Source organism: Cetorhinus maximus, chromosome 13 (assembly GCF_964194155.1).
Source record: "Cetorhinus maximus chromosome 13, sCetMax3.hap1.1, whole genome shotgun sequence".
Taxonomy (NCBI): Eukaryota; Metazoa; Chordata; class Chondrichthyes; order Lamniformes; family Cetorhinidae; genus Cetorhinus; species Cetorhinus maximus.
Genome location: NC_135891.1, coordinates 15,909,124 through 15,933,610, shown reverse-complemented (window position 1 = coordinate 15,933,610; position 24,487 = coordinate 15,909,124). Strand labels below are relative to the sequence as shown.

Sequence of the window (24,487 nt, the reverse complement as noted above, 5' to 3'; positions counted from 1 at the left end):
ACAGTCTTTCTGCATATCTGGTCTCCGTATTATAAAAAGGATAACAAGATGTCTGGAGAGGATACAAAAATAATTTATTTTTATGATACCAGAACTGAAAGGTTATAATTATCAGGAAAGATTGAAGAGGCTGGGACACTTATTTCTAGAAAAGTGAATGCTGAAGGGTGACCTGATGCAGGCCTTGGAATGTTATGCAGGAGTTTGATGTAGAGATGATGTTTCCACTTGTGGCAGAGACCAGATCTGGGGGTTATAAATATAAGACCGAGTTAACGTTCAACCCGAATTGTTAAACCTTTGCCCATAGGTGCTGCCTGATTGCTGAGTATTTGCAAAATTTCTTTAGTTCAGTTTTCTGGTATCTGCACTATTTTGCTTTTGTACTTGTATTGTTGTGATCAATGACCTTTTTTGCTATAAATACTGTAATATGAGGACTGCTTTATAAATAATACTGCTTCTTATTGCTGCTGCGTACAGAGCCATGTAGGACAACAGTGTTGTTCTGCTTGAAGTTGAATTATTTTTGGCTACAGAGTGGTAACACAATGGTACTGTACTGTTAAGTGTTCTTCTGGCAAGCATCTTCGCCCCTTTTCATTCTTTAGATCAAAATCACAAAGGATACCCCAAAGCTGATTTTAGACTTTTCTTTAGAAGGAATTATTACAATTATTTATTGTAAGGAAAAGAATCTGCTTTCAGGACAAGGGAGAAGCATACTCAAATGTTTGACCCCATTTGATCTCACTTCAACCTTCCATACTAGAGATTGTAGTTCACTAATAAAGTATTTTAGGCCAACCTTCACTGGGGGAAAAACACTTGAGTGCTGTAGCAACAACAAAAACCATAGGACAAAATGGGAAGTTTTGTATTAGAATTCTTCTCCCAACTTATTTTATGTTCCAAAATACCAAGTAGCATTCTTGCAGTATTAAGGCATAAAGTGGGACTTGGGTGTGTGGATCAGAGGGACTGAGAAATGCAGTGTTGGAGGAATGGAGATTGTGTGCAGGATCATAAGGCAGGAGGAAGCTATTGATGACAACTTTCCACATACTCACTTTCTTCATTTAAAAGCATTTTCACCCCTTCATTGGTTTATTGCATTAATTATAACCCTCTCCATGTGGTACTGAGTCATGAGTGCTTTACAGGCTGACTTTTGAAGTTCTGCTTTTGTTTGCAGTAGAACTGTATTCTATTTTAGTTGAAAGTCCTTTGAAGCGCCTATTTCATATGTTTTTCATTCCTGGAATTCAACATGGATGAAACATTAATTATGCAAAAGGGGAGGATCCATCCTGACCTAAGTATCGCTTGTTGCTGTCCAAGAGTCAGCTGACTAAAATCAGTACTATAGTGTTCTGTCAGAAAGAGTTAAAGTTTTGAGATCTGTGCAGCATTTTGTATTGAACTGAGGGTACGTGCCAGTGTCACAGTCTTCACTGTTTGAGTTACCAAGGGAATAGCGTTGAGAACAAAATGTTCTTGGTATCATGTTTGTAAACTGTTTAGTTTTTTTCTACAGATTTTGTCATCAGTTTGAAAGATAAATGTTTCTGCTGAAAGGTGTAAGAAATATTCTAACATTTAAGTGTATGGTACCCCTGGTTTGAGTGCATGTAAATTGCTGGCAGGATTGTGGTGATTCATGCCATATGAAGTTTCTCTAGCCTACCTCACAGCTGTATTAAATCATCAGAGTCCACAATGAAGATAATTCACTGCAGCTTTTAAAATTAAAACCATATTCGATTTGTGCAGTGGTTGGAAAAATGCAAATTTAAGTTTAATCAAATAAATGGATATGTTTGTGCAAAAATTCTGTTTAAAAACCTAATGAAAACAGAAATTTAAAGCAGCATACATTGTCAGGTTAAAAAATGGCAGCTTTGAACAGGCTTTCATGTAAAATCATGTTCTGGTAATGGGAACTGAAAATTGCCTGATTCGTTTCTGTTGTTTTTACCAATACAGCTGCGTTAAAGTGCCAGCAATACTGAAAAAGATAAATTTTTATTTGAATGTTGCTGCAAAAAGACGTGTTGCCTAAGCTTTTCAACTTTCTCATCAGGGCAAACACGAGTGCCAAATTTCAAAGGATCATAAACAATTTGTACTACAGTAGAAAAGGGTGCTGATTGGTTGGCAAGCTGACTCTTGCTGAGGTATTGCTATGGAGGAAACAATGGAAACTATAAGTTCCCTAAGCTTCTGGGTAATTCAAAAAAGGCGCAGGGCTCGAACATATTCCTTTTTGTTTCCAGAGACGGGTCCCTGTGCATAAATGTATGTCGCTTCTAGAAAGTGTAAATGAGCCATGTTACGTGCTTGATTGATTATCTTAAATCGGTTGTTAGTGTAGTTATCAGAGCATCAATTTCTATTTTTGCGTTTTTTTGTGAATTGATGTAAGCTGTTGAGATTTATAGTAATTGACTCAAATATTGAGAGATATGGAATATAAAAGCCAAGAGACAATTATAAACCTATAAGAAAGAAAGACTTGCATTTATATTGTGCCTTTCACGACTTCCGAATGTCTCAAAGGGTTTTACAGCCAGTTAAAACTTGTGAACTGTGGTCACAGTTTTAATGTTGGAAACCATGCGAAGATCTCAGTTGTGTTCGGTAGTGGATGCTACATTTTAGGAAGGGTACTGAGGCTCTTCAGAGACAGAGCAATAACAATTAGTTGTATTTATAAAGCACTTTTAATGTAGGGACTCATCCCCAAGACACTTCATAGGAGCATTAGCAATACTGAACCACCAGGAGAAATTGGGGCAAATGTCCAAAATTCTGGTCAAAGACGTAGGTTTTAAAGAGTGTCATAAAGGAGGAACAAGGAAGCATAGAAAATAGGAGTAGGAGTAGGCCATTCGGCCCTTTGAGCCTGCTCTGCCATTCATCACGATCATGGCTGATCATCCAATTCAATAGTTTGCTCCCGCGCTCTCCCCATATCCTTTGATCCTTTTCGCCCCAAGAGCTATATCTAACTCCTTCTTGAAAACATACAATGTTTTGGCCTCAGCTACCTTCTGTGGTAGTGAATTCCACAGGCTCACCACTCTCTGGTTGAAGAAATTTCTCCTCATCTCAGTCATAAATGGTCTACCCCATATCCTCACTGTGACCCCTGGTTCTGGACTCCCCCACCATCGGGAAAATTCTTCTTGCATCTACCCTGTCTAGCCCTGTGAGAATTTTATAGGTTTCATTCTTCTGAGCTCCAGCGAACATAATCCTAACCGACTCAATCTCTTTTACTTTAAACCCTCTCCAACCACTCTAGCAAATATTCCCCCAAGGACATCAGTCCCGGTCCTGCCCAGGTGTAACCTGTCCAGTTTGTACTGGTCCCACCTCCCCCAGACCGGGTCCCAATGTCCCAGGAATCTGAAACCCTCCCCCTCAGACCACGTATTCATCCGATATATCCTGCTATTTCTACTCTGACTAGCACGTGGCACTGGTAGTAATCCTGAGATCACTACCTTTTGAGGTCCTACTTTTCAACTTACTTCCTAACTCCCTATATTCTGCTTTTAGGATCACTTTTTTTTACCTATGTCGTTTGTACCAATGTGTACCACGGCCACTGGCTGTTCACCCTCCCCCTTCAGAATGTCCTGTAGCTGCTCTGAGATATCCTTGACCTTAGCACCAGGGAGGCAACATACCATCCTGGAGTCTCATTTGCGGCCACAGAAACGCATTTCTATTCCCCTTACAATTGAATCCCCTATAACTATTGCATTCCCACGCTTCTTACTCCTCCCTTGTGCAGCAGAGCCAACCGTGGTGCAATGAATTTGGCTGTTGCTGCTTTCCCCTGAGAGACCATTCCCCACAACAGTATCCAAAGCAGTATATCTGTTTTGCAGGGGAAGAGCCACAGAAGATTCCTGCACTGCCTGTCTTGTCCTCTTGCTCTGCCTGGTGGTCACCCATTCCCTTCCTGCCTGTGGACTCTTAGCCTGCGATGTGACCACCTTTCTATACGTACTATCCACGATACTCTCCGCCTCGCGGATGCTCCACAGTGTCCCCAGCCGCCATACCAGCTCCGAAACCCGGGCTTCCAGGAGCTGCAGCTGGAGAGACTTCGCGCACACGTGCTGGCCCTGGGTACTGGAAATGTTCCCAGCTTCTCTCATAGAGCAGGAGGAGCACACCGCAGCTTTGAGCTCTCCTGCCATGACTTACCCCTCTAAATTAAATTAAACCTTTTGGAAGATACTTAATATCAAATAATATCAATTACTCTAGGGCCCTTCTTCCCTGCTCCTCGTTGTTACAGAATATAGCCCTTACAAACGATGAACCACAAAATAAGACCTTAAGAACTATAAGCGATAAAAATAGTAAATACTTACCTGACCGTACTCACGGTATTCAAAGGATCACCTTGTTCCCTCTTCACCGAACTCCCAAAGCAGGACTCAGTGCAGACTGTGATGCTGACTGCAGGACACTCTTCCCAGACTGGTCCTGGGCACTGGAAATGAGAGGAAGAGAATCAGAAAGGGTTAGGGAAGGAATTCCAAACTTAGAACCTTGACAGATGCAAGGCACGGCTGACGATGGCGAAATGATTTAAAATCAGGGATGCTTGAGGCCAGAATAGGAGGAGAGCAGACATGTTGACTGGAGAAGATTGCGCGATAGGGAGGGACAAGATCATCGAGGGACTTGATAACAAGGATGAGAATTTTAAAATTGAGGTGTTGCTTAACTGGGACCAATATGGGTCAGGAAGGACTTGGTCCAAGTTTGATCATGGGCAGCAGAGTTTTGGATGACCTCAAGTTTGCTGTGGGTAGAAAATAGGATGCCAGGCAGGAGTAAAATTAATGAATAAACAAGTTGGAGTTAAGAAATGTGTGGCTGAGGGAATCCGCAGCAGATGAGCTGAGGTGGGACAGAGTCTGGCAATGTTAGAGGTGGAAATGAGTAGTCTTAGTGATGTCGCAGATATGTGGCGAGAAGTTAATCTCTGGGTTAAATGACACCATGCTTGCGAGCAGTCTGGTTGAGCCTCAGACAGAGGGATGAAGTCGGTGTCTATGGAACAGAGTTTGTAACAGGCAGTGGAAACAATGACTTCGTAATATTTAGCTGGAGGAAATTCCTGCTCATGCATTACAGGATATTGGACAAGCTATGCAATAATTTAGAGAGGTGGTGTATGGTAGAGCTGGGTGTTATTCGTCTGCATGTGTAAACTGCCACTGTGTTTTTGGATGATGTTACCAAGCAATAACACAGAATGGGGTGGAGGGGGTGTGGAGATGTAAGGAAAGATGCTTGAGGGACACCAAAGGTAATGGACCAGGAGATGGAAGAGAATATTGCAAGTGATTATCTGGATTCAACAAATTGCATTCCATGCCTGATGAAATTTTAATTCTTGAATGTTTGGGAGTGTTGCATCCAAGTGTCTCATTAATATTGAAATGCCTGGATGTGATGACATCATTCAAACCTCAAAGCAATTTTAAATTGGGGATTGTGGCAGTGATGCCCAATGCTGGAGAAAGCAGAAGAGGTCCAGGTAAGTTTTTTGAATAAGCTGACTTTCTTCAGGCTTTCTGTATTTTTAAAAAGGGGTACCAAAGTGGTTAACATCCTAAATGGTGGGTGTTCACCCAAGTGACTGAACAGCAAGCAATTTGTTAAAACAAAAATAAAAATAAAAATACCTGGAAAAACTCAGCAGGTCTGGCAGCATCTGCGGAGAGGAACACAGTTAACGTTTTGAGTCCGTATGACTCTTCAACAGAACTAAGTAAAAATAGAAGAGAGGTGAAATATAAGCTGGTTTAAGGGAGGGGGGTGGGACAAGTAGAGCTGAATAGAGGACCAGTGATAGGTGGAGGTAGCCAAAAGATATCATAGACAAAAGGACAAAGAGGTGTTGAAGGTGGTGATATTATCTAAGGAATGTGCTAATTAAGGGTAGAAAGCAGGACAAGCAAGGTACAGATAGCCCTAGTGGGGGTGGGGTGAAGGAATCAAAATAGGCTAAAAGGTAGAGATAAAACAATGGATGGAAATACATTTTTTTAAAAAATGGAAATAGGTGAGAAAAGAAAAATCTATATAAATTATTGGAAAAAAAGGGGGGGATCGGAAAGGGGGTGGGGATGGAGGAGAGAGTTCATGATCTAAAATTGTTGAACTCAATATTCAGTCTGGAAGGCTGTAAAATGCCTAGTCGGAAGATGAGGTGCTGTTCCTCCAGTTTGCATTGAGTTTCACTGGAGCAATGCAGCAGGCCAAGGACAGACATGTGGGCATGAGAGCAGGGTGGAGCGTTGAAATGGCAAGCGACAGGGAGGCCTGGGTCATGCTTGCAGACAGACCGAAGGTGTTCTGCAAAGCGGTCACCCAGTCTGCGTTTGGTCTCTCCAATGTAGAGGAAACCGCATTGGGAGCAATGAATGCAGTAGACTAAGTTGAGGGAAGTGCAAGTGAAATGCTGCTTCACTTGAAAGGAGTGTTTGGGCCCTTGGACAGTGAGGAGGGGGGAAGTAAAGTGGCAGGAGTTGCACCTTCTGCGGTTGCATGGAAAGGTGCTGTGGGAGGGGGTTGAGGTGTAGGGGGTGATGGAGGAGTGGACCAGGGTGTCCCGGAGGGAACGATCCCTGCGGAATGCCGCTGGGGGGGGTGAAGGGAAGATGTGTTTGGTGGTGGCATCATGCTGGAGTTGGCGGAAATGGTGGAGATGATCCTTTGAATGCAGAGGCTGGTGGGGTGATAAGTGAGAACAAGGGGGACCCTATCACGGTTCTGGGAGGGAGAGGAAGGTGTGAGGGTGGATGCGCGGGAGATGGGCCGGACACGGTTGAGGGCCCTGTCAACCACACCTTCGGTCTGTCGGCAAGCATGACCCAGACCTCCCTGTTGCTTGCCATTTCAAAACTCCACCCTGCTCTCATGCCCACATGTCTGTCCTTGGCCTGCTGCATTTCTCCAGTGAAGCTCAACGCAAACTGGAGGAACAGCACCTCATCTTCCGACTAGGCACTTTACAGCCTTCCGGACTGAATATTGAGTTCAACAATTTTAGATCGTGAACTCTCTCCTCCATCTCCACCCCCTTTCCGATTTCCCCCCCCTTTTTTGTCCAATAATTTATATATAGTTTTCTTTTCCCACCTATTTTCATTATTTTTAAATGTATTTCCATCCATTGTTTTATCTCTACCTTTTAGTCTATTTCGATTCCTTCACCCCACCCCCACTAGGGCTATCTGTACCTTGCTTGTCCTGCTTTCTACCCTTAATTAGCACATTCCTTAGATAATATCACCACCTTCAACACCTCTTTGTTCTTTTGTCAGTGACATCTTTTGGCTATCTCCACCTATCACTGGCCCTCTATTCAGCTCTACTTGTCCCACCCCTTAAACCAGCTTATATTTCACCTCTCTTCTATTTTTACTTAGTTCTGTTGAAGAGTTATAAGGACTCAACGTTAACTGTGTTCCTCTCCGTAGCTGCTGCCAGACCTGCTGAGTTTTTCCAGGTATTTTTGTTTTTGTTCTCCTTAATAGGGACCTTGATTTAATCTGAGTCATGGGCTATTTTATGCAGTCATCCTGTTTGAGCAGTTGGAAGTCTTCGGACAATTTATTGTTCATGCCATAATTTTCAGTCAGGTTTTAAAAAAAAAATGTGCAAGTTGAATGTGATTACTTGAAATAAGCTTTATGAATGGTGACTAGTCTAGGACTACAAGAATTTCCAAACTATTGCACTTTTTAAGTTTAACTCTAGCAGCAATTGGGTTAATGATTTGAGGAATTATGTTTCTGAATTTTAAATTGATCACATTCCTTGAAGGGGATATACATCTATTTGAGAATGTTATGCTATTCAGCCTGCTTTTCCTGAGACTGCAACAGCAAGTGACCTTGGTTGGTTGCATTAAATATCTGTATTTAAAAGTTTGTGTGTACAAATGTCAACAGTTCATTACCATTGAGCAACATACTGAGTAACACAGTTGGACGTTCTCACCAATTGGCAGGTAGAATTTTTTAACCTAAATGACATTATAGTCATGAAAACCAGAGGTTTTAGTGGAAGTTGAATCCTGGATAATGACTAATGTCCTATTTAATGCTGGTCTTGGTAGAAATTGCCTCTTGATCCAGAGATTAGAGATTGCAAGTAATTTATTTAGGGGTGTTGTGTATGTGGCTGTCTGTTTCCCATGTAATCAGAGGCTAAATATGGGAAAAACTGCTATCAAGTGTATGGCTGGGTAGAAAAGTAGTTGGAGGAAGGTAGCTATTTTTCTTTGCATATGAGTTTGAGAGTGAAACCCCATATATGTTTGGTGATTTAGACTCTGGTTTGGATCTTGGATTTGGATATTTAGTAAATCCAGGCCAACTTGGAGCCTTAGTGTAATATAGATTGCCTAGCATAAATTTTATAGATTTGTGAGGAATTTTTAGGAATTCATATCAAATTTGAGCTTCTTTACGCACTGCAGTAGGGCTTTTCTTGTGATTTAAGGGTAGAATTATTTTACACTTGGTGTAACTTCAACTCAATGTGAGGCAGCTTCTTGCATAACAGTTCTAATGCATTTGTTAGTTTCCCGAATTATTTTGTCACTGAATGCACTCAGAATTGCTCCATCTTAATTAGGAAGAGGCAGTGTAAATTGTGTGCTAAGATAAAAGTGAGGTTTGCTTAAAATATGCATAAAACTCCTTTTGAGCACCAAAATCCTTGTTCACAGCACTGCTTATCTGCTGAACTGACTCATCCCTACCCGCCTTATGAATTTGTACAGAAAACAGTGGACAAATCCAACCTGGCCAATTACCGCCCCATCAGTCTACTCTCGATCATCAGCAAAGTGAAGGAAGATGTCATCCATGGTGCTATCAAGTGACACTCAGCAATAAACTGCTCACTGATGCTCAGTTTGGGTTCTGCCAGGGTCACTCAGCTCCTGACTTCATTATAACCTTGATTTAAACATGGGTAAAAGAGCTGAACTCCAGAGGTGAGGTGAGAATGACTGCCCTTGACATCAAGGCGGCATTTGACTGAGTGTAGCATCAAGGAGCCCGAGCAAAACGGCTGTCAATTGGGGGAAAATCTCCACTGGCTGGAGCCATACCTTGCATAAGGGAAGATGGCTGTTGGAGGCCAATCATCTGTCTCAGTACACCGCTGCAGAAGTTCCTCAATCCTAGGCTAAACCATCTTCAGCTGCTTCACCAATGACCTTTCCTTCATTGTAAGGTTAGAAGTGCGGATGTTCATTGATGATTGCATGGTGTTCAGTCCTTTTTGTAATCCTCAGATAATGAAGCAATCTGTGCCTGCATACAGGAAGCCTTGTCAACATTTTGGCTTGGGCTGATGAGTGGCAAGTAACATTTGTGCCACACTAATGCCAGGTAATGACCACCTCCAATAAGAGGAAACCTGATCATTCAGTCGCATCACCTTACTGAATTCCTGCACAATCAGCATTGGGGATAGGATGGGGTGTGTGTAGGTGACACCATTGACCACTTTACTGAACCAACCAAAAAAAATACTGTAACCACTAGAGCAGGCCAGAGGATGAGAATTCTGCAGTGATCCACTCCCCAAAGTCTGTCCAACATCTGCAAGTGTTTTGGAATCTTTGGGCAAAGTTTGTATTTTTTTTAGACAGGCCTTAATTGAAAAGGGAAACTCGCACTCACTCTTGCTCACCTTTCATGTTGAAGCTAGTTAAAGGGAGACATGACCATCAGAGCTCAGATGTGGAAGTTGCTGAGTGTAATGGTGCATTACAAACAAACTGAAGAGGATAGAGGCTAGATCCAGAAGCTGAGCATAACAAATTCACAGTTTCTTAAGCTGTTCTTGTTACTTGAAGATTATATTGATGGATCTACACCATCCAAACAGAGTTGAGGAGGTTCTCCAGATGTTAGCCATTTTGTTGAAGACTGTACCCATGGAACTTGGGTTGGTTGTGCACTGCTGTCAGCTTGGGATCCTGAAGAAGAGGAATTTAAATTCTTCGTAAGAAAGACAGAGTTTTGAACAATTTTGTGACTGAATTTGACTTGTATGCTGAGTAGACTGCTGAGTCAATTTGGAAATCATCCCTTAGTTGTTATTTGCCATTTAATGTGTAAGTTACAGTTTATAATCGACTGCAATTTGCCTGCTAATTCATGTTTAACTAATGTTGACTGGGTTTTAGAGTATAGGTATCTAACTGAGAGAGTAGTTAGTATTTGCTTTGTTTGACTTTTGCATTCTAAAAATTCTGTTTCAAACCTTGGAATCTTGTGGCTTCATTCCTCTTTTAGTAACTAACTGGGATTTAGGATTTCTTTTTTAAAAAAAAAAGCTTCTGGACTCTACTGAGGTCATAACACAAGGCACAAATCAAGTGTTTAATTCTGGGCACCGCATTGAGGAAGGATATGTGAACGCTTTGGAGGAGGCGGAGAACAGATTTATGAGAATGGTTCCGGGATGAGGGATAAGTGAATACATTGGGGAAGCTGGTTGTGTTCTCCTTAGAGAAGAGGAGATTTAATAGTTTTTCAAAATCATGAGGGGTCTAGACAGAGAAGAATCATTGAATAGCACTGCACAGAAAGAGGCCATTTGACCCATTGAGTCTGCACTGGCTGTTTTGCAGAACAATCCAGTTAGTTCCAGCCCCCTGTTCTTTCCACTTATCCCTGCAATTTTTTCTCCTTCAACTTGTTTATCGAGCTCATTTTGAAAACTACTATTGAATCTTGTTGAACCTGTTTCTACCATCCTGTTAGGCAGTGCATTCAGTAGATAAAGTAAATCTGTTCTTGTTGGAGGAAGGGTCACAAACCACAGGACACCAATTGAAGATGATTTGCTAAAGAAACAACAGCGATATGGGAAACCTTTTTGCTCAGTGAGTGGTTAGGACCTGGAATATACTGCTTGAGTGTGTGGTGGATGAAGATACTACCTGGGCTTTCAAAAGGGAGTTGGATAAGAACCTCAAGATTTAAAATTAAGTTTGAGGGGTGATGCGGAAAGGGCGGCTGAGTGGGTCTAGCTGAGTTGCAGTTGGAAAGAGCTAGCATAAACATGACTAGCTGATTGGCCTCCTTCTGTGCTGTAACCATTATAATTCTATGAAGTCAAAAGTGTGATGGAATACTTTCCATTTGCCTAGATGAGACCAACTCCAACAGCACTCAAAAGAAGCTGAACACCATCCAAGAGAAAGCAGCCAGCTTGACCAGGACCCCCATGCATTCCCTCTGCTACCAGCACACAGTGGCAGCGGTGTATACTAAGGTTCCTAACCCCCGGTACATGGAAACTCTTAATTGAAACTGGAATTTTTAATTGTGCTTTTTTTGGAAGTATGGTGTAGAATTCAGGAGATTTTGATGTGCATGTATGATAGATATGCATCTTTTGTTAATCCAGTTCGTATGTATACCTTAAGTATACACCACAGATTAAAAACATTCTGCAGAATTCAATACTCCCTAAATTAGTGTGGTATTAGCAAATTTACCTGCCTGGGCAGCTGTAAGACCTAATTTCAGTTTACCTGAATTATGCTGCTAGCACAATAATGCAATTAAAAATAGCTTGAGAAGGGAGACTGGTGTGCTAGCTTAATCTAACATTCAAAATTCTTAGTGAGATAGTTTTGCAAAAAAAAAATGAAAACCATGGCAACTTCAACTCATCTGTTCAAGTACGCCTAAAGTTCAATTAGTGAATTAAGGGTGTTGCCATACTTAAGTTTCCTGCAGTTAGGTTTCCTACAATTTCTGCTTTCTACATCCTCGATCCATATGGTACTTAAGGAGTTAATTACTTGGCTTAAATTTAAGTTCAGTTTAGTATAAGCTCTCTTTCTGATTGGATGTTGAAAGGTGAAAATAAAAGCACTGTAAACTTTTGACCCTTCATTGGTATATGCTCTGCACAACGCCCACCACTGGTGAATTGGAGTATGCTTTCACTGTAAGTTAACTGACTAACAGTGTGACATGTAGCATGTCATATTTTGAAGCCCTTCTTTGAATTTTGAGGACAGGAAAAGAAACTCTTCCTTGTGCACTGACTAGTATGTTTACAACTCAAAACTAAGGAGACCCCAAACATGATACTTCTAAAATTTAAAGCTTCATAGTGTACTAAAGCACGATTTGGCCTGCAGTCTTCAAGAGCAGCTCATTTTGGCACAGGCTCTACATTGCTTAAAAACTGCCTCTACTAGCTCCTGTTTGCAGATGTCAAATGCTTAGAAGCAACAAACAGGGCATACCACTATTTTTTTCAAAGCAGTTGCATTACCATGTGTTCTCTCAGGTTGGCAAACAGTAGAGAACTTGCTTTAACAGGACATCAAAGTTTATTTTGGGCCATTCACAGACTTTAGAGAAGGCTTTTTTATAATTGAATTTTTCAGATCAAAAGTTCAAAAGGCAAACATCAAAGTTTTAAAATGCATAAAGCATTTTCTAACTGTAACAGAACTGGTGGTTGCACATTTGAAATCGAGATTTTTCTTTCCACTTGCAGTAATTTTTGCTGAAACCTTAAGTACATTGGTTGTAATTGGTCTGAACCTGTACCATCTGTTTTAAAAACTTTTAAAAAGTTTTATTTTGCTGAGGTTACGAATCTCGCCCTTTTTTCTTCCCTTCACTGATTTCTTTACACCTTTCACTTATTGTGGGTGAGGGGCACCCCACGCACCTTACTTCCACTCTTCTGTCAATGTTGCATTTGAGCCAGCCTCTACAAATCGCACAACCTGGAAAATTGGCAGGAAATAACATCATGCTGCTATAATGGAGACATTAGTAAAGGCCTGAAACCGGGTCAGTTACTACCCCGGGGAATGGTGTTTCATCTGCGAGATATCAGAATGGGAGAAATTAAGTAATTCAAACATGGCTGTTGGTGGGATAGGTGATGCGGAGTGGCAAATGTTGCACTGGCCTAAGGAGTGAGTTGGCCTGCATTGGTTTGTGTGTCTACAATTTTGGTTCTATTCTGCCTTGTGCACGTAAAAAAAAAAGTTCATTTTGTTATAAATTGTGCTTGTGGTGGGTCACCATTACTTTTTTCTGTATCAGCTCTAATTGCGAACCCACAAATATGTACGCATACTAAAAGCATTTTTTGGGGAAGTACGGTGATTTGGTTTCAAACAAGAGTAGCATCATTTAACATTCGTTGATTTTTTAATTTAAAGAAGCAGCATCAGTTTAGTTGGAATTTCAGGAAGTGAAAAGGGCTGCAGCACAGCTTTTGCTACATCAAAGAACCATTCGTTCAACAATTCTGGTTTTATGTATTTGAGTAGAGCTAGAACAAAGCTTCAGAACTTAAAACACGCTGTTATTTTAACGAGCCTCTGGTTGCATTCCAAGTTTTGAGCTGTTACTGACCCTACTTCTCTCATTCTGCCAGAATTGTACTTTCCATTCCCTATCCTTACATACACATTTACCCAAAAGGATTAAACCTGAAATCTGAGAACTTCAAAATCCAGAAGAAATGGTTTGTTTCAGCTCCAATTAGTAAAACATGATGGGTTTCAAAATTTTGTGGGGAAGGGTAAGGTCTGAGGTGTCTGTGGTCCTATTAACAGGCAAGGGTTTCAGGAGTTTGAAGTCTTTAAAAATCAAATTTTTGTCATTTACTGCAGAGTTTAGTTGAGAGCAAATATAATATGTTATACGACACTATACAGGGTTGTTGGTAAATTGCGTAGTTTCTGTTTGTCTCATTACTTCATTTAAAAGTGAAAATGATTCCAGATGGGACACATTCCCCAAGGTATTGATAGAAACCAGCACAGTGGACTCTTTTTGCCCCCTAACAAATTAGATACTTTGACTAACATGGAGATGTTTTATAGCCCACATTATTGTGCTCCCCTGTTGTTGTTATAAGCTGTTCTAAAGCACAACATTTGGGCACGCAGAATTAGTTCAACCAGGCCATCAACAAAGTAGCCTGTGTGGAGTAGTAGAAGTTTGTAATACACTACTGGTGTGTGTGCTTGTGTATGTGTCTGTCTTTGTATCTGGGGTAGGCATGATAGGCTGAATGGCCTCTCTCTGTGCTGTTCAGTCTATGATATGTATATTTTGAGTGGTGAATTGCTGAGTCACTCTACTTTTAGCCAAAGTGCTATGATGTTTGCCCACTTGGGATGGGGATTGTATGTTTCTAAGGCCTTTTTCCAATGTTTAAAATGAGTTGCAAGAGCTTCAGACAAAAAATATTAAGTTGCAATTTTCTTTTTGCAATTATATTGTAGAAGTGTGAAGACTTGTTGCCATAAGTTTAGATCTAAACTGATAAGAACAGGCCAAACTATTTACCAATCACGAAAGCAGCAAACAGTTTGATGTTTTTCACCCCACCCACTTCCCACCATTGCCTGTCATTGTCCTTCCTAATGTGGAGCGGGAGGATCAGAAAATTGATTGCCGTTTAACTTGAAGGAATCTTCCAAAGTGAAAACATTTATAAACTGGTCTGACGGGCATTAGGGCACCCTACTTGCCTATTAATATTTTTGAGTATCATTTCACAGATTATCACATCGAATGCTCCAGCAGCCCTGTTTCAACAAATGGTTGTTCACTCTACACTTGATCTTCTGCAAGTGTCTCACACAGTTTTGTATGTAGAAGAAGCAGCATGAAAATACTCCCCCCTTGTTTTCTTGCAGACTCTCTTGTGCCTCCGAATTAACGGAAGCAGCTTTTTGTGCTTCTGAAATCGTAACTATGTGAAAAATCGACACCTCAGCTGCAGAACTTTGGCACGTTGTGGATCATTCTTCAAACCCATGTTTGCTTGACTTTGAGATGTATTGAGGCCTAAACTAGGGCTAAGTTGAAGTCCTTCAAACATGGCTACAATGTTCCCTGTAATGGCGAGGCAAATAATTAGACCTGAACTTAGTTGTCCCAGCGTTTCAAATTTATATAGTTTTTATAAACCATTCAGCCCTGCAGATCCTTGCCAGTGTTTATGCTTCACAACCGTCTGCTCACACCCTTCATCTAATCCTAACAACATCCACTTCTATTCCTTTCTCACTTTTGTGTACTCCTCCCCTTAAATGTATCTATGCTTTTTGCCTGAACTAGCCCTTGTGAGAGTCATTGGAATGTGGAACTCACTGCCTGGGTACGAGTGTCTCCTAAATTCCATAATAGATTTATTAGTGACTATCGTATTTATTTCCCCTAGTTCTGGCCTCATGAGTGGAAAGGTCTTCTTTTATGTCTATCTTATCAAATTCTTTCATAATCTTAAAGACATAATCTTAATCTTAAATAATCAGGTCACTGCTCAATCTTTGCTTTCCTAGGGATAAGAGCCCAGCCTATTCGATCTTTCCTGACACTCTCAGTTCTGATACAATTTGAATAAATCGATTTGCACCTTCTCTAATGTCTTTTAATTCATTCACGGGGCATAGGCTTCGCTGGCTGGGCCAGCATTTATTGCCCATCCCGAGTTGCTCTTGAGAAGGTGGTGGTGAGCTGCCTTTTTGAACCGCTGCAGCTCATGCGGCGTAGTACACCCACAGTGCTGTTAGGAAGGAAGTTCCAGGATTTTGACCCAGTGACAGTGAAGGAACGCTGATATATTTCCAAGTCAGGATGGTGAATTACTTGGAGGGGAACCTCCAGGTGGTGGTGTTCCCATCTATCTGCTGCCCTTGTCCTTCTAGGTGGTAGTGGTCTATAATCTAGAAACCAGAACTGTTCACAGTGCTCCAAATGTGGTCCAAGTAAAGTTCTATACAATTTTATCAGAACTTCTTTGCTTTTTAATTCTATCCCTCTGTGCTTTGTCTTTTTTAAAATGGCTTTCTTAACCTGTGTTGCTAATTTTAGTGATTTGTATATCTGTACCCAACACCCCCACCCCAATCTCTCTGTTCTTTACCCTATTTAGACACTTTTATTTTCCAAGGAGTATGTGGCCATATAATTTTTCCTGCCAGAAGTTGCCACTCATGTTTACCTATGTTGAAGTTCATTTGCCTATTACGCACCTATTCTGCAAGTTTATTCATATCTTACTGTATTTTTGCGTGAAGTGGATGTGATTCCTGAGTCCAAATTGTTTATGTAACGATGAACAACAGTAGTCCAAACACCAGTTCTTGTGGAACACCGCTTCCCACCATTTGCAAATGCAACCAACTCCCTTTAACAACTCTTCTGTTTTGTCGCTAACTTGCTATTCATTGTTATTTATTCCTCTGACTCCATATGTTCTGACCTTAGTCATGAGTCTACTGTTGGTACTTTTATTGAAGGCTTTTTTGGAAATCCAAACACACAGTATGTATTCATGACCCTTACCCATGAAAAGATCAATTAAGGAGCTGCAAGTTTGCATCTGCGAGAGTTTGCAACATTTACAATCTTAAGTAGGTGGACAATTTGTTTGTATGCCTTGACAGCTAAACTTCTGAGGAATAAAGATAATGCATTATTATCTATATCTACCAGCAGCTGCCTGCAGTGATTTCAGTTATTACTTGCCTTTCAGATGGGGATACCTGGGGCTGCTGTTTTATGTTGACTGATGAAGCCAAATTCGGTTTTCATTGCAAAGGATTCTAGGATTTCTCTGGTAGTTCCTGGATTGAATTCCTCAATTTTTAACCATTCACAACTTGGCAAACTGATTTATAATGATCAAATCGATCACATTCACTGTTTTACTACGTGGGCTTTTGGAGGTCATTTTCTTGGATTTTATGATGATAACCATTTAATAAAGAGTGATGCCATTAACAAAGCATAATTTTGTTTAAAAAAATGAAATTCACTCGTTCACTGGTGAAGATATGAAACAAAATGGAGCCAAACACAAATATTAACCTGAAATAAAAACAGAAAATGCTGGAAAAACCCAGCAGGTCTGGCAGCATCTGTGGAGAGAGAAATGGTTAATATTTTGAGTCTGTATAACTCTTCCATCAGAGCTGAAGAGAGTTAGAAATAATGGGTTTTATACTGTTGAAGAGGGGGTGGAGAAGGTATAGACTTCAACAGTACTTCATCACATTTCCACTTCTTCAGCTCTGATGAAGAGTCTTACGCACTCGAAACATTAATTTTTTTTGTCTCCACAGATGCTGCCAGACCTGCTGAATTTTTTCAAATTTTCAGTTTTTATTTCAGAATTCCAGCATCTGCAGTATTTTGCTTTTATTTTTGTTAACTTTACCTCCCCGTCTCCCATAATTGCTGCCTGTCCTGCTGAGTGTTTGCAGTGTTTTCTGTTTTTTTTTTAAATCCACATTTCCCTAAGGTACATTTTGTGAGTGCTGTGATAACATCATGGTTAAGTATTTATTTGTGACCTGATGTTTGTGCCCTCTGAGCAGGTTTCTTATCAGAACATAAGAAATAGGAGCAGGAGTAGGCCATTTGGCTCCTCAAACCTGCTTTGCTATTCAATAAGATCATGACTGATCCGATTGTGGCCTTAACTCTGCTTTCCTGCCTGCCACCCATAAGCCTTGACGCACTTTTACATCAAAAATCTGTCTAACTCGGCCTTGAATATATTCAATGATCCAACCTCCACTGTTCCCTGGGGTAGAAAATTTCAAAGATTAATGATCAATTAATCTCAGAAAAAATTCCTGCTTATCTCTGCGTTAAATGGGAGGCGCCTTTATTTTAAAACTGTCTCCTTGTTCTGGATGCTCCCATAAGGGGAAACATCCACTCAGCATCTACCCTGTCAAGCCCCCTCAGTTTAATGGCCCAGATCTTTTGAAAGACAAACCTTAAGGGCTTGTCTTCAGTTCATGAAGCAAAAGGGGTCATGTCTTCGCAGAATTGTGCTTTGTCGCAAGGCCTTCCCAGTCTGTTTGGCGATACATCCAGGGTGGAGGCAGGACAGGAAGGTCAAAAGGCTCCAATGGGAAAAGGTGTGCTCCTCCTCTCTGCTGTTGATGAGAAGATTTGCTGCTGATGAGAAGATTTGGGCCTATATTTTTCAATAAAGTCACCTCTCATTCTTCTAAACTCCAATGCATGTAGGCCCAACTTGCTCCGCCTTTCCTCCATAAGACAGCCCCATCATCCTGGGAACCAACCCAGTGAATCTTCTCTGAATTGCTTCCAATGCAAGTATATCAAAATAAAGCCGATTGAAATGTTGCTCATCGCATGTAGTAAAAATTATATTTACATTTAAGGATTTTTAACATTTTTAAAAAAAAGAGTTTTGTGTAATACTTGTACCTTTTCATAGCACTAGGTTATGCATGATATTAGCATCTGTGCTTTTTTCTATACCAGCCCAATCCTAATTCCTTCATATGTTTCATCTTGCACAGCCTTTTTATTCTGTGCTTGGTAACTTTTGTATGGCATTTTCTTTGAATGTCTCTAGAAGAAATCTAACCGTTATTTTGTGTGTCTCGTTAGCAATTGTCAGTTTGGCACAGCAAGCCATTTTTAGTGTTGTATGATAATTTTGACTGTTTGACCTGGGTGTGTGACTGGAGCAGGGTGTTGTAGGGGAGCTGGGGGGAGCTTCCAGGAGATCAAGAAAAATAAATTTTATTGAAGGACATGAGAAAGAAATTAAAATAAACTAAGTTATAAAATTAAATTTTAAAAATTGTGAAAGAAGATTTTTCTTAAAAATTAGATTTTGAAATGTTATTCTTGTGGAGTTTTAAAATATCAGGATCCCTGGGATAACTTGCATGTTGTATACTTTAGTCATGCAGATTTAGTTCAATACATCCAACCTGTCAGCAGTACAGTCCCAAATGAACTCAGCCCAAGTTGGAATTTGCAACACTGCTAGCTTTGTTAATCATTTAGTAGCAGCTTATTCAGTCCTGTCTGGAGACAGGATTCTTTCTGGGCGTTCAGAAGTGATTGGTACAAAAGCAGAACGTTATATTAAATTGGGTCAGCAGACCTATAATTTTTGTTGAAATAGAAGCCAGTAATTTCATGTTGTTAAGACACCCTTGTTCTCATGGGCTTAAAATAAGACATTTGCATTGGGAGCTACTGTGGAAGAACACGTCTGTGCATGCATATGAAAACAACTGTGCCATGAATGTCTACAATATCTTTTTTGAACAAAGGTGGCGGAGTAGTGCGTCTTTACTTAAGCTATGGAATTGCTGATTGTTAAATAGGGTAAGCGTTAATCCTGAAAGCCGCCTTTTTGAGATTTGCAGAATTTGCAGTACCATGTGATTTTGTTGATTGGGGGAAACTAAATTCTCCTTGGGGTGACCCATGTCTCCATTTTTGAGGAACTGCAGCTCCATGGCGCAAAAATTACACACTGTAGCAATGAGAATAGAATTTTTCTTCTTTTATGTCCTGTCATTTTTCTTCAGCCTTAAAACTAGTCACAAAAGTTTGAGACCCATAACTTTTGCAGTTGCACCAGTGTGAATTTTCCATCTCCCAGAGTGAGTTGCTTTTTAAGGTCTATTTGAGTGTAGTAATTATATTCTCTTCTGTTTTGTAGTGACTTGCCAACTGGCTGAGAACTGACCTTTCTCCAAGTAAGTTTAGGAAATAGGCACCACTGAAACTCACTAGGACAAGAGAGGAGCATGCATTAACAACTGGCTGTACTGTTCTAAGTGGCAGAGGTAAATAAATTTACGGCTAGAGTACCTCAGCTTTCCTTTTCCTGGATCATTTGCTGTTGTGTATTCTATTTGCAGTGTTGTACAGGTTGGTCGTTTCAAGTGTAGGGTGAATCACGAGTTTATAATTTCTTGGATACTTTAAAAAAAAAGAAATTGGTTTAGTTTTGGAAAATGAACTTTCTTAGGCGATCATCAGAACTGTGGTTCTAGATGCCGAGAACTCAAACTCTTTTTTAAAGAACTATATTTATGTCTTTTGACCCAATGGAGCTGGCATTCAAAAGCATTAAAAACACACACATACACACACACGCACACACGTTGCAAAGGAAGATATCTGAAGAAGGTACCTTAAGTTTCCACTCCAGTAGCATTTTGGGTACGATACAGAAAATATACAATTGATATCACATCATGATGTCAGTGAGGACGGAATTTTGCAGAAAATGCTTGCTGAGCAGTTTGAACACAAAACAAAATAGCAAGAGGAGTAGCAGGGAGTATTCTATCTTTTTATAACATTTAAGATAATGTGCCCCCACTCTGTTATATGCACATTACCACTGCAAGCTGAGAAGTAAAGGGGATTAATTTGTAAATGATCACATCAGCCCTTCTACCTTTTAGGTTTGAATTGAGCACCTAACCCTTTCTGTTGGCTGCAAAAGTCCTATGTGAAATGAGTTTTTAGGTGTTCTCAAACTAGTTTCTGTTGAGCGTGGACCCATGATTTACCAATGGACATTATCACTTGGAGATGTCATAAAGATGGCTGGTGAAGGACATGGATAATATCATACTGGCCCAGTAAGTGTACTGTCCTCGGGCTGGTATTGGGGTGCTGTTTTGGATGAGCTTTACTTTGCATCTAACATGGTCATCAGATGGCCAAATTCAGCGCAGATTGGAATTGAATTGTGTTCCTATTTTCCATTCTTTGTCTAGTACTGAAATCACTCTCACCTTGAGCATAAAAAAACTTAAAATGGGTGGCTGGGTAGAAAATTTTTGTTTAAATATTTTTGAAAATTTGTTCTAAACTAAAACATGTTTGCCTATAATTAGCTCTTAATTTGGGACGAATTGCTCATGCTTCATATTTGATAGTTCCATTTGTGTTTGAAGCACGTTCTTGAAATATGGGTTATGGCTGACTTCTGTAGCTTTTTTTGTGACTAAATGATTTTAATTTGAATAATAGTTGAGTGTCTTTGATTAATAAAGGATATTTTTCGGATAGAGAACCCTAGAAGTAGGATAAAGGTTCATGTCTACTCTGTGTAAGGTATGTTGAAGTATGTAAACACCATATATTAAGTAACCTTAAAAATGCAGTATCATCCTGATGACTCAGTAGATCTAGAAATTAAACATAGTCCTTGAATGTGTTGTCATCTCCTAATCACCCCTTCTCATCACTCCATGTTTGAACCCCTTCGACCAGGCTTCCACCTCTGCACCGAGACAGCCCTAATGAAAGCCACAAATGACGTTTTTTGCGAATGTGATCATGGTGCACTACCTCTTCTTATCCCTCTCGACCTCTAACTTTTACCAGGGTTGACCACACCATACTCCTCCAGTGCCTCCCACTGTTGTTCAGCTGAATGGGACTGTCCTCACCTGGTTCCACTCTCACCAATTCAGTCATAGTCAGAAAATCTCTTGCAATGGTTTCTCTTTCCACCTTTGGAGTTGCAAAGATCCTTGCGCCCCTCTATTTGCAAATTCTGCATGTATATTGATGACATCCAGTTCTATTTCACCACCCACTCTTTCAACCACTCCACTACCACTGTGCTTCGGACTTATTGTCTGACATCCAGTCTTGAATGAGATGAACATTCATCCGATTAAACATTGGAAAGTCTGATGCTATTGTCTCCAGTCCCTGCCACAAATTCTATTACCTATTCTTTGATTCTGTTTCCTCCCTGGCCACTGTCTTGGACTGAAACAGACCATTCACAACCTCAGCATCTTATTTGATCCTAAGCTGAACTTCTGACCCCGTATCCTCTTCACCACGAAGACCTATTACTTTTACTTTTGATAAATGGCCTGACTCCAGCCCTGCCTCAGCCATCTGCTGTAGAAACTCCCATTTATGTTTTCATTACCTCCAGAGTCAACTATTCCAATACCTTGCTTGCAGGCACCCCATCTTGGGATGTAAACTTGAAATTACCCAAAACTCAGCTGCCTGTATCCTACCCACACCAAGTCTGTTCACCCATCAGCCTTGTGCTTGCTGACCTACATTAACTCCCATTCCACCAGTGCCTCAATATTGAAATTTTCATCCTCATGTTCAAATCCCTCCATAATGCTGGGTGGAGGATCAACACCAACATGGGCTGTTCATGCAAAATGGCCATGTTTCCATGGTGTAATTCTACTGTTGCATTTGATGTTGAAGCTCACAAACAAAGAACAGCAGTTTGAAGGGTGACCAGGTCTGTGTATTTATACCCATCAATGGTGGAAAAATTGGAGCACTTATTGTTTTCTCAGAATTGGAGCACTTATTGTTTTCTCAGGCAGTGGTCATAGCAAGCAATATTGATCCAATTTAAAATGCACTGGAATGACTGTTAACATTTAATAGGCATGTCATTTCAAGGAACGTGTACGCTTATCAAGAGTTACCATAGTTTCCCCCTTCCACCCCCATAATTGGCTTTTCCTTGTGTTGAGATGGTTCCAAATGTCATGCCTGGTGATGGAAATTTGGAACTAAGTCAATCCTCTCCAGTTGACTCAGTAGTTGAATACAAAAATCATGAACCTCCTCCATATTCACCATTGTTGATGTTTGACCAGCTAAACTGGTTTACTAGTGGTTGACCAAAAAAAGAGAACTCTTATCATGTGACTCAGTTTTGTTACTTTCACTTTCCTTATAATAGCGCTGGGTTTAAAATCCCAGGTAATCCAGTGAGACCCCCCCCAGCCTGAGATACTTAGACTGATACCAAAACCTCTAGTTCCATGCCCCCCTACTGTCCTAGGACCTATAAGAGAATGTACATAAAAGCAGAGGTACAATACATGAAACTAAAATATTCACATTATCAAATTGAGCAGTGAATATTGAAACTCCTAGCAATGTTTACAGTTCACTTGCTCAACAGCTGTATTGTTTAAGGATCATTCCTAAATTGATATTTGAAAATGTTCTTTTGATCACGCCCCTTCAAAATAGGTACTTTAAGATAATTGTCGCAAGGTATTTATATATAATGAATAACACATCTGGGCTCTTTTCAGTTTGTAAAAACAACTAACCATTATAGACAGTCTCTAATGCTATAAGTCTAATTTTTGTATGATTCCCAAAGCCAGCATTAGTGAGGCTAAAGTCAGTTAGCTTTGTAATATGATCTGCATATCTCCATAGTAACTGTGTCGATGCACGGTTTAGCACAAGTTACCTAACATGTTGCCCAAAATAAAGTCAGTATGCTTTTGTCTTTTTCAACCAAAAGGTTAATACTAAACTGAAGGTCAGATTGCATTTATTTTTGCCACTGAGTATTTGCAAAAGTAAGAGATCTTTAAGCTCAACTCAGTTATTTGACTTTTGAATTATTAATTTTAATTGTAGACAGGTTATTCACAGATTCAAATTCCAGCCAACATGTCAGATAATTGTCAGCCACAGTGTAGTTGATAATACTCTTGCCTCATATTCAGACAGTCCCACTGCAGAGATTTGAGTACAAAAATCTAGGTTGACACTCCCAGGGAGTACTGAAGGAGGGGGTGCTGCATTGTCTGAGGTGCCTTCTTTTGGATGAGACATTAAACCAAGTTCCTGTCAATTTTCTCAAGTAGACATATAAGATCCCTTGGTGAAGAAGAGCAAGGGAGTTATCCCCAGTGCCATGGCCAATATTTATCCATCAAACAGTAAAAACAGATTCTCTGGTCATTACATTGTTGTTTGTGAAGTGGCTGCCACATTTCCTATGTTCCAGTAGTGACTACACGCCACAAGTATTTAATTCAATATAAAGTGCTTTAGAATATCCTGATTTTGTGAAAGTCTCTTCCTACAATTAAAACTGAAATAACTTTTTGGAAGTAAATTCTTGTTTGCAGTTCAGTGACATAGATGGAAATTCTTGCCCATTTTAACCACTTATCGAGGGCCTTAGGCACACAAAAGTGAGTTTTAGCACAGCTGGCTGCTGAATGACATTCCCTGAACTGTACCTTAACCTTGTCCTCAAAAATGCCCCTTATTGCACTGAATTATTTTACCCTCCAATTGCCACACTTGCCATCATGTGGTAACGTGCTTTTCTTAAAGGTGGGAGCAGATCAACTAGTAAGTGGAGGAGAGCAGTAACAAGACTTGGAGGCTGTGATTGAAACTAGAGTATGAGTGAAAATAGTGCAAGATTTGCCTCTCTTTTCTCACCACCTTCATTTTTTAAATATGTACTTGTAATATTTAAGAGCTGCTTTTTTGCTTACTTGCTGATTTTAATATTTTGTGACTTTTATCATTGTATACAATTTGTGATTCCATAGCTTTAAAAGGATTAGTATTTCTGCAGTAATTTTATCAGAAAGCAATTAATCAAATTGGGCATGCATTCTATAGCTGAAGCTTTTTTGTGTTATTTTATCTGTGAAAACAAAATACATGAAAAAGTGCTGTGTATATTGGCAGGTTAAAAGAGAAATCTAGAAATTGGCTGAAGTACTGAGAGAAATGTATTAAACTCCAATGGATTCTTGAAGCACACCACAGAATCGTCTCTGTATGCCCTTTAAAATGTA

At 40.2% G+C, this 24,487-nt stretch overlaps 1 protein-coding gene across 13 annotated transcripts in view; it reads left to right on the top strand.

Moving 5' to 3' along the window:
• Positions 1 to 24,487, top strand: part of LOC144688446 (nuclear receptor coactivator 3-like) — a 264,554-nt gene that overhangs the window by 53,025 nt on the left and 187,042 nt on the right. The window contains exon 1 of one of the 13 annotated variants that reach the window (XM_078554988.1): positions 23,848 to 23,866. The exons of the other annotated variants lie outside the window; for them this stretch is intronic. The gene's annotated coding sequence lies outside the window, so the exon portion shown is untranslated. Of the gene's footprint in view, positions 1 to 23,847; positions 23,867 to 24,487 lie in introns of those variants that run through there. 13 annotated transcript variants of the gene reach the window in all.